Source organism: Zalophus californianus, chromosome 15 (assembly GCF_009762305.2).
Source record: "Zalophus californianus isolate mZalCal1 chromosome 15, mZalCal1.pri.v2, whole genome shotgun sequence".
Taxonomy (NCBI): Eukaryota; Metazoa; Chordata; class Mammalia; order Carnivora; family Otariidae; genus Zalophus; species Zalophus californianus.
The window spans coordinates 39,947,050-39,955,249 of record NC_045609.1 but is presented as its reverse complement, the minus strand read 5'-3'; positions in this window follow the sequence as shown (position 1 = coordinate 39,955,249).

Below are 8,200 nucleotides of genomic sequence, written 5' to 3'. Positions count from 1 at the left end.
TGCAGAGTCCACTTGAGATTCTTACCCTCTTCCTCCCCCTCTGCTCTGCCCCCTGCTCGTGTGCACACGCACACTCTCTCTCAAATAAATAAATAAATAAATAAATAAAATCTTAAAAATATAAAATGGTTATTGATATAGTTGGATTAATATTGATCATATTTGTTGCTCTTTTGGTTATTGTTCCTATTTTTGTCTTCCACTTGTTTTGTCTTTTGTGGTTTTAACTGATCATTTTATGATTCCATTTTCTCTTTCCTAGTATATCAGTTATTCTTCCTTTTTTAATTTTTTCAGTGATTGCCCTAGAGTTTGAAGTATACATTTGCAACTAATACAAGTCCAGTTTCAAATTACACTACTTCATGAGCACTGTGAGTACCTTAAGAGTGACAAAATCCCAATTCCTCTGTCCCATCCACTGCATCATTGCTGTCATTCATTTTCCTTACACATAAGCATAGATATAAGCGTATATAATTGAATGTACTGTTACTATTGTTTTGAACAAACCTATGTTAGATCAATTAAGAATAAGAAAAATATTTTTATTTTACCTTCACTCATTCCTCTGATGCTCTATTTTTCTTTATGTAGATCTGAGTTTCTGATCTATATCATTTTCCTTCTCTCTAAAGCAGATATACTTGCAAAAAATCCCTCAATTTATGTTTGTCTTAGAAAGTCTTTATTTCTCCTTCATTTTCAAAGGATAATTTCACAGGATACAGAATTTTAGGGTGGTGGTATTTTTCCATCCCAACACTTGAAAAATTACACTCCACTCTCTTCTTGCTTGCAAGGTTTCTGAAGAGAAGTCAGGTGTAATTCTTATCTTTGTTCTTTGATAGGTAAGGTATTTTTCCTCTGATTTTTCAAGTTTTTTTCTTTACTTTTGATGTTCTGCAACTTTAATAGGATGTACATAGGTGTAGGGTTTTTGTTGTTATTGTTTATGTGTTTTTTGGTTTTGTTTTTTATTTGCTATTCATCCTGCTTGGTGTTCCTTGGGTTTCTTGATTCTGTGGTTTGGTATCTGACATTAATTTGGAGGAAATTCTCAGTCATTATAGTTTCAAGCAGTTATCTTATTTCTCTCTTCTCCTCCTTCTATACTTTCTCATTATGCCTATTGTTATATCTCATTTTTAGTTGTCCCACAGTTCTTGGATATTCTGTTCCATTATTTTCAGTCTCTTTTCTTTGCTTTTCGGTTTGGAAAGTTTCTCTTGAGAGATCCTCAAGCTCAGAGATTCTTTCCTCAGCTGTGTCCAGTCTGCTAGTAAGCTCATCAGAGGCATTCTTCATTTCTATTACAGTGTCTTTTATCTCTAGTTTTTCTTTTTTATACTTTCATAAATTTCCACTCTCTGCTTACATTGTCTGTCTATTCTTGCATGTTGTCTACTTTCTCCATTGGAGCCCTTAGCATATTTATCATAATTGTTTTAAATTCTCAGTCTTATAATTCTAACATCCCTACCATATCTGAGTCTTTTCCTGATGCTCATTTTATCTCTTAAAACTTGGACTTTGGCCATTTAGTATACCTTGTAATTTTTTCTTGGTAAAAGGGCTGGACAGGATTCAGTGGGTAGAAGGAATTGCTGTAGCAGTCCTTTAGTAATATGCTGATAAAATTTAGTAATATGTGTGTGTTGGCAGGGGACCGTGTTCTGTAGTCCCATGATGAAGTGTGAGTCTCTTATTGAGCCTGTGGCTCTGGACTGCACACTTCACATGTGCTTCTTATGCACCCCAGCTCTCACCAACCCCCATAAACGGCACAGGATGGCAACAGTGGGTCATGGTTAGGCATTTCCCTTCTCCTACATGGAAAGCAAAAGCCTGCCGGAGTTAGATATGGTACTCCCTCCTTATTTGCAGGGGATATGTTCCAAGACCCCCAGTGGATATTTGAAACCATGGACAGTACTGAACTCTATATATGCTGTTTCTTCCTATACATCCATACTTACGATAAAGTTCAATTTAAAAATCAGCCACAATAAGAAATTAATAACTAATAATAAAATAGAATGATTATAACACCATACTCTAGCAAGTTATATGAATGTGGTCTCTTTCTTTCAAAATATCTTATTGCACTGTACTCATCTTTCTTCTTGTGATGATGTGGGATGATAAAATGCCTATACGATAGAGGAACTAAGGTCACTGACACAGGCATGTGATGTAGCGGTGGGTTACTGTTGACCATCTGATGATAGGTTAGAAGAAGGATCATCTGCTTCCATGGGTAAATGAAACTGCAGAAACTCCACAGATAAGGAGGACTAATGTATTTCACTTTCCCTGGGTCAGTTAGGCTCTGATAAAACTGCATCAGGTTAGGCTCCAGTTAAATGGTTTTTTCACAATAGTTTGTTGGTCTGTTGACTTTGCTTATGGTTGTCATGCCATCCAAGCTCTATTATTTATTGAGTGCCAGGCTCTGTCCTGGCTGCTGGGGAAACCAGAGTGAACATTTCCCTGCTTTCCTGGAATGTCCAATCCATTGATCCAATGGAGGACGGAACAACAACACAGAGATCTGGGCTGTAGGTTTGGTCCTGATGAAGAAACTGTAGGGCCGGTGGCTACATGGTACAGATGGAGAAATGGGCCTAGAGAAGGAAGAGGCCAGCCCAATGTTTCATGGCAAATTGGTGGTCCAGTTCTGGAGGCTTAGTTAGAGCTCTTTTCTATCAAAAAGCTATTCCTGACCAGCATTGGGTCTTGTAATATTGTCTCCACAGAACTGTTTTCCTTCCATAAAGTGAGGGGTAGGATCAAGATTTTAACTGATTTGATCTGTGTTAGGGAACATTTAGAGTAGGAAGCAGACCAGCACATCTTGCTGGATGAACAGTGCTGGTAGAGGCCTCATCTGCTGGCCGGGAAAGCTCTGTAGGCAGCTGCCCTATAGACAGAGCCAGGGAGGCATTTCCAGGACTGTGGCCTCCCACACCATTTCTAATTATGGCGAGACCAGCCCTGAGGGAGTACTTCTATAACGAGAAACTTTTCTCATCAAATCTTTGGTTACTTTGAAGCAAGAAGGGCAGGTTAAATGCTTACCTCTTCCCCCTGCCCCGAATTAAAATGAACTGATTTCTTATCATCATCCAAAAATTTTCTTTTTTTTAAAGGATCATTATGAACTTATGGTTTTAAACATATCTGATGTGTTTTAATCCATCGCAATTATGATAGTCAAACTGCCCCATCTTTAGCAAGAAAGAACCTCCATCCAGTGGATCCTGAGTGTTTTCTTACAAGCCTTTGGTGGTCTTTGAGAGCTTGATTCACATTTGGTACAAGATGTTCCAGGCTTCTCTTGTACACTTTCTGCCCCAAGCCTGCAGTCAGCCATTTCTCCAAGGAGTCCATTGGATGTCAGAAGACCACAGGCTGGGGATGGAGTTTCTTCATGTTTCCTGGCTGAACAACATGGAAATCAGGGCATGGGTGTCTCCTGCCTAACTCTAAAACAGATACTCTGCCCAGGGGCGCCTAGCTGGCTCAGTTAGAGGAGCATGCGACTCTTGATCTCAGGGTCGTGAGTTTGAGCCCCACGTTGAGTGTAGAGATTACTTAAATGAACAAATTGTAAAACAAAAATAAATAAATAAAATAAATAAAACATGTCTGTCCAAGGCTTAGACATAAAAGGAAAATTCCGTGTGCTTCCCAGATTTCAGTCATTTCTCAATTTAAGGCAGTGGTTTTCCACCTTGCCTCCATAGTGGAATCCCCAGGGAGCTTAAAAAAAATGACACCTGGGTCCATCCCCAGACATTCTAGGATCTGTCCTGAGCAACAGGATTTTTTAAAGTGTAAAGCAATCAGATGGTGCTCAACCCTGGCTGCACATCGTTTATCATCCCATACATGTTTTTACACTTCACTATGTATATATGGAGTTCTAAACAATACTGTTGTATGTGTCTTAAAAATTTATGAAAATTGCATCCTATTGAATGTACCATTTGGAAGCTTGTTTTCCACCCTAGCGCTGTTTGGATGCATCCCGAGTTGATACTTACATCTCTGGTCCATTCACTGTAACTGTTGTAGCACATGAAAGCCTTTCCTCCAGCTTATCAACTCCTGTCCCCTCTACTGCAAAATTCATGTGCAGTTAGTTGCTCGGCCCCAAATCTTGGAGTCATCCTTGACTTTCTCTTTCATCCCACATCCAGTTGTTCATGAAATCCTCTTAGCTCTGCCTTCAAACATACCTGCCATCAGGCAGTTTCTCTACTGGTACCACCTGGTTCGACCATTATCTTGCCTGGATTTGTGCAACAGGATCCTAAGTGGTCTCCCTGGTGGAACCTTTGATCCTCTACAATCATCTCAAAGCAGACAGGATAATATAAATCAGATCATTTTACTCCTCTTCTCAAAACCCTCCAATGGATTCCCATCTCTCTTAGTAAAATTCAGGAGTTCTCACCATAACTTGCCAGAACAACATGGCATGCATTTCTACCATCTCCCCACCTTCTGATCTCACCTCCTACCTTTCCTCCTTTACTCATGTTGCTCTTGCTTTCTTATTGTCCCTTGGACATAACAATCTCATCCCCACCTCTAGGCCTTTGTATGTTGTTGCTGCTTCCTCTGCCTGGAATGGTCTTCCTCCAGTATACAAAGACTGTGAAAATTAATAAAAAGAAACTTCATTTAAGTAGAGTGGGCAAGCTAGAAGGGGGAGCCATACCACTCAACTACAGGAAAAATGGTCAATAACAAAATCCACAACAGGAAAGAATCATCAATTTCAGGCTCCAACAGGAAAATATGTATATTGCATCTCCTACAAGAAATTGACAACTCCTTGCAACTCAGCCAATGAGAAACATTGTCGCCCTGAAACCTTGCTTTTTTCTGATGGACTTTGGTTCAAAATAACCCCTCCCAACTTCTTCCTTGTTCTCCGTAAAATAACATTCCGCTCCTTTGTTGGGCTTGCCTATGGGTTTTGCCACAGCTTGTGTGTCATGAGTTGCAGTTCTCTGCTACTCCTGAAAAAACCCACTTTTGCTGTTTAAAAAGCACATATTTTTGAGGTTAACAAGACCTGCTTTCTTACTTCTCGTAGGTGTCTGCCCAAATATGTTATGAAAGAGGCCCCCTCTGGCCAACTGTCTCCAGTAGGACATCCATCCCATCACTCCCTGTGCTCTTACTAAATTATGGGAAGAACTGACTCCCACTTTCAACTAGTTTGTTGGGTTGGCCTGGACCATCATTATGTAACACAGAAGAGTCACCAGGTATACCTGGGAAAGAGCGTGTCCTTGAATGGATCCCCCTCCCCCCAATCCAGGGATCCCTCCCACAATCATCCTTTATGGTAATTGCTTTAAAAATAAACTAACCTTAAAAGACACCCTTCTCCTTTAAACCTAGAAAAGGATTTGAACCAAACCAGAACAAGACAACTTATCCTTACCCATCCGTCCCAAACATAAACTCACAAGTCCGTAACTGTCTACTTGCCCCATGGGACATAAGCAACTGAGAACAGAGGAAACAGCCAGGGCTGAGGAGTAGTGTTCAGCTGGACACTTTGATCCAATCTACCCTCTACACACACAACCCCCTACCACCTCTTCCCCACAGCTCACCTTCTCTACCAGCCCCCCATCACCCCAAATATGCCTAGCTCTGGGAAAATAGGCACTGCTTTCCAGTTGCCCCACCCCCACCCCCAGTAAAATAGTTTTATTTTGAAATAGTCATCCATGTGGAAAGGGCACTCCTTTTGAGAAATCCGGGCAAGAGGAAGTTGAATCAGGTAAGCAAAACAGATGAGACCACTCCCTGTTCTCCCATACCTACTATTTACCTTTTCGCTCACTACATCTTGGTTCAGGGACTTGGTTCTGCCTGAAATGAGGTCTTTATCCAAATTTCCACCTTGAAAATTCAGTTTTAGCCTGATTTCCCCCACATCCACGTCTAAACCATCCCTGACCCTTGCCACCTGAAGACTCAGGGATTATCAGGGGCCCCCTGGTTCTAGGTAAGTTCTCCTAGATGTGTGAGCACTGGTCTTCCAAACTTGACACTGAGGTCTTTGGGGATGGTTCTCAACCTTGGAATATTGGAATCATCCTGTAGCTTTAAGAAATGTTGTTGCCTGTGTCCTAGCCCAGGATTTGGATTTAATGGGCCTGGGGGTGTGAACAGGCATCAGAATTTTTTTTAAACCTTCCCAGGTGGTCTTACTGTGTATCCAAACTGAGAACCAGCAGCTTTCCAGCAAGGACTCTTTCTTGGATTCTCTTGGTAGTTTGCATTATTATGGATTGTCAATTCCTTTTCAAATAAGGAAAAGGGAACCTGCTAATTAATGCTTGTCAAAGGCTGCTGAAGCTTCAATGTCCAAAGCCCACAGATATTAATGTCTTTAATTTGTAGGGTGTTTTAGATTCTTGCTTCCCAGAGTGTGAGCCACGGACTAAGAGAACACCAAGACCATCAGGAGCTTGTTAGAATGCAAAAACTCCAGCCCCACCCCGGCCTTGAGAACTGTAAAACTTTGAGTACAATTTTGTCTACCCCCTCCCAACTAGGAGACTTGAACAAACACTAGCATAGTTTCTAGCAGCTCAAGACTGTTTCCCTGGGACAACCCAGCACCCCTTGAGCCCCTGCCTTGGAAAACTCAAGGCTGCCAAAAGAATTTACCATTTGTTTCAGCCAAACACCTGACCATAGCCCTCTGACCTCCCTTTCCTTAGAGCATTTACTTAAAAAAAAATTACAATTGTAAACTCTTTCTCTGTCCCTTTGAGATATCTGTGCATCTCCTGAAACCCAGGAGTGTTTGTCCCAAGGACCTGAGAGTCATCCCTTTGAAGCATAACCCTCAAAACAGATAGGGCTCCATCTCCCAGTCTCTGTGGGAGGGCAGAAGCTTAATTAATAAGCTTAATAAGCTAGCCGGTTAGCAGACACAGATAGATTCATCACCTTGACCAATCCCCACCACCCACTTTCAGTAATTTTCCACTTCTCTGACTCTGCTCAAGGCATCGCTTGTCTCCTGTCCCTTCCTTCATCACCCTTTAAAATTCCAGTTATCTCTGCACAGAGCCCAGTTGAGCTCAGTCCCATACGGAGGCCTCTCCCCTACTGCAGTGGTCACCGAATCAATCTGTCTTTCCTGCCTTTAACGAGCATCTGGCTTTTCTTTATCTCCATTTTAAAAAGATTCTTAGGTGCCTCTGCATGTACATTAAAGTTTGAGAAGCACTGTTTTATATTCATCATTCCCTCAATGACTTCTAATAAACAGCCCTGAATCCTAGACGGGAATTACGATGCCCATTTTACTAGTGAAGGAGCTGAAGGTCAGAGCTCTGCTCAGTCACACGGTTAAACCAGAAACTGGAAGCCACTTCATGGGTCAGTCACGACATGGCGCTAATGGGAGAGAAGAGCACACTGCACATGAGGGCCCAGCAACGACACTGTGGGGGAAGGAGTAAGGCCTGTCTTCGTGCACCCTCCCCGCCATGTCCTTGCAGGTTCTACTCTTCTGTAGTTGCAAGAGGACGGTTTCGGAAGCAAGCACTGTCTAGGCACTGGGGAATTCTGATCCGAGTTCTCTTACCTGTGGCTGGAGTCCCTGGGAGCACAACTACTGGGGGATGAGTCACTACACCAACCCTGCTCAAGGACTGAAGAGGGTTGCTCAAAGCCCGCAGAAGCCTAGCCCTTCATAGGCCTGTGTGCACACGGTGCTACTGGCTCCGCGTGACGTCAGAGCCGTACCCGGCCTTAGTCCTGCACCAGCTGCCCCTACACTCTGCGCTCATTGCTGATGCTCTTCTAGCTTCAGCTCCGACTGTCCCCATTCTTGCTTTCCTGGCTAAACACTGACTCCCCTGCTCCTGGCCCGTCTGCTCCCTGGTCCCTTCTTCACTGGACTCCCATCCCCACCCTCCCACTCCCAGGGCAGAGCCCCCCCCCCCCTACCTCTGGGCTTTCGCTGATCTCGTACTTACACATATGACAAAAATTCAAATGTAACAAATTAATGAATTAAATTATATTTCATCCTCTCTGTCCCTTCTCATTCACCTCAAATTAGGCTGAAAGACTATCAGTAGGAAAGCAGCTACCAATTAAAAAAAAAAAACCATCATTTCCCTAGGGAAGACAACAAAATCACTAACAC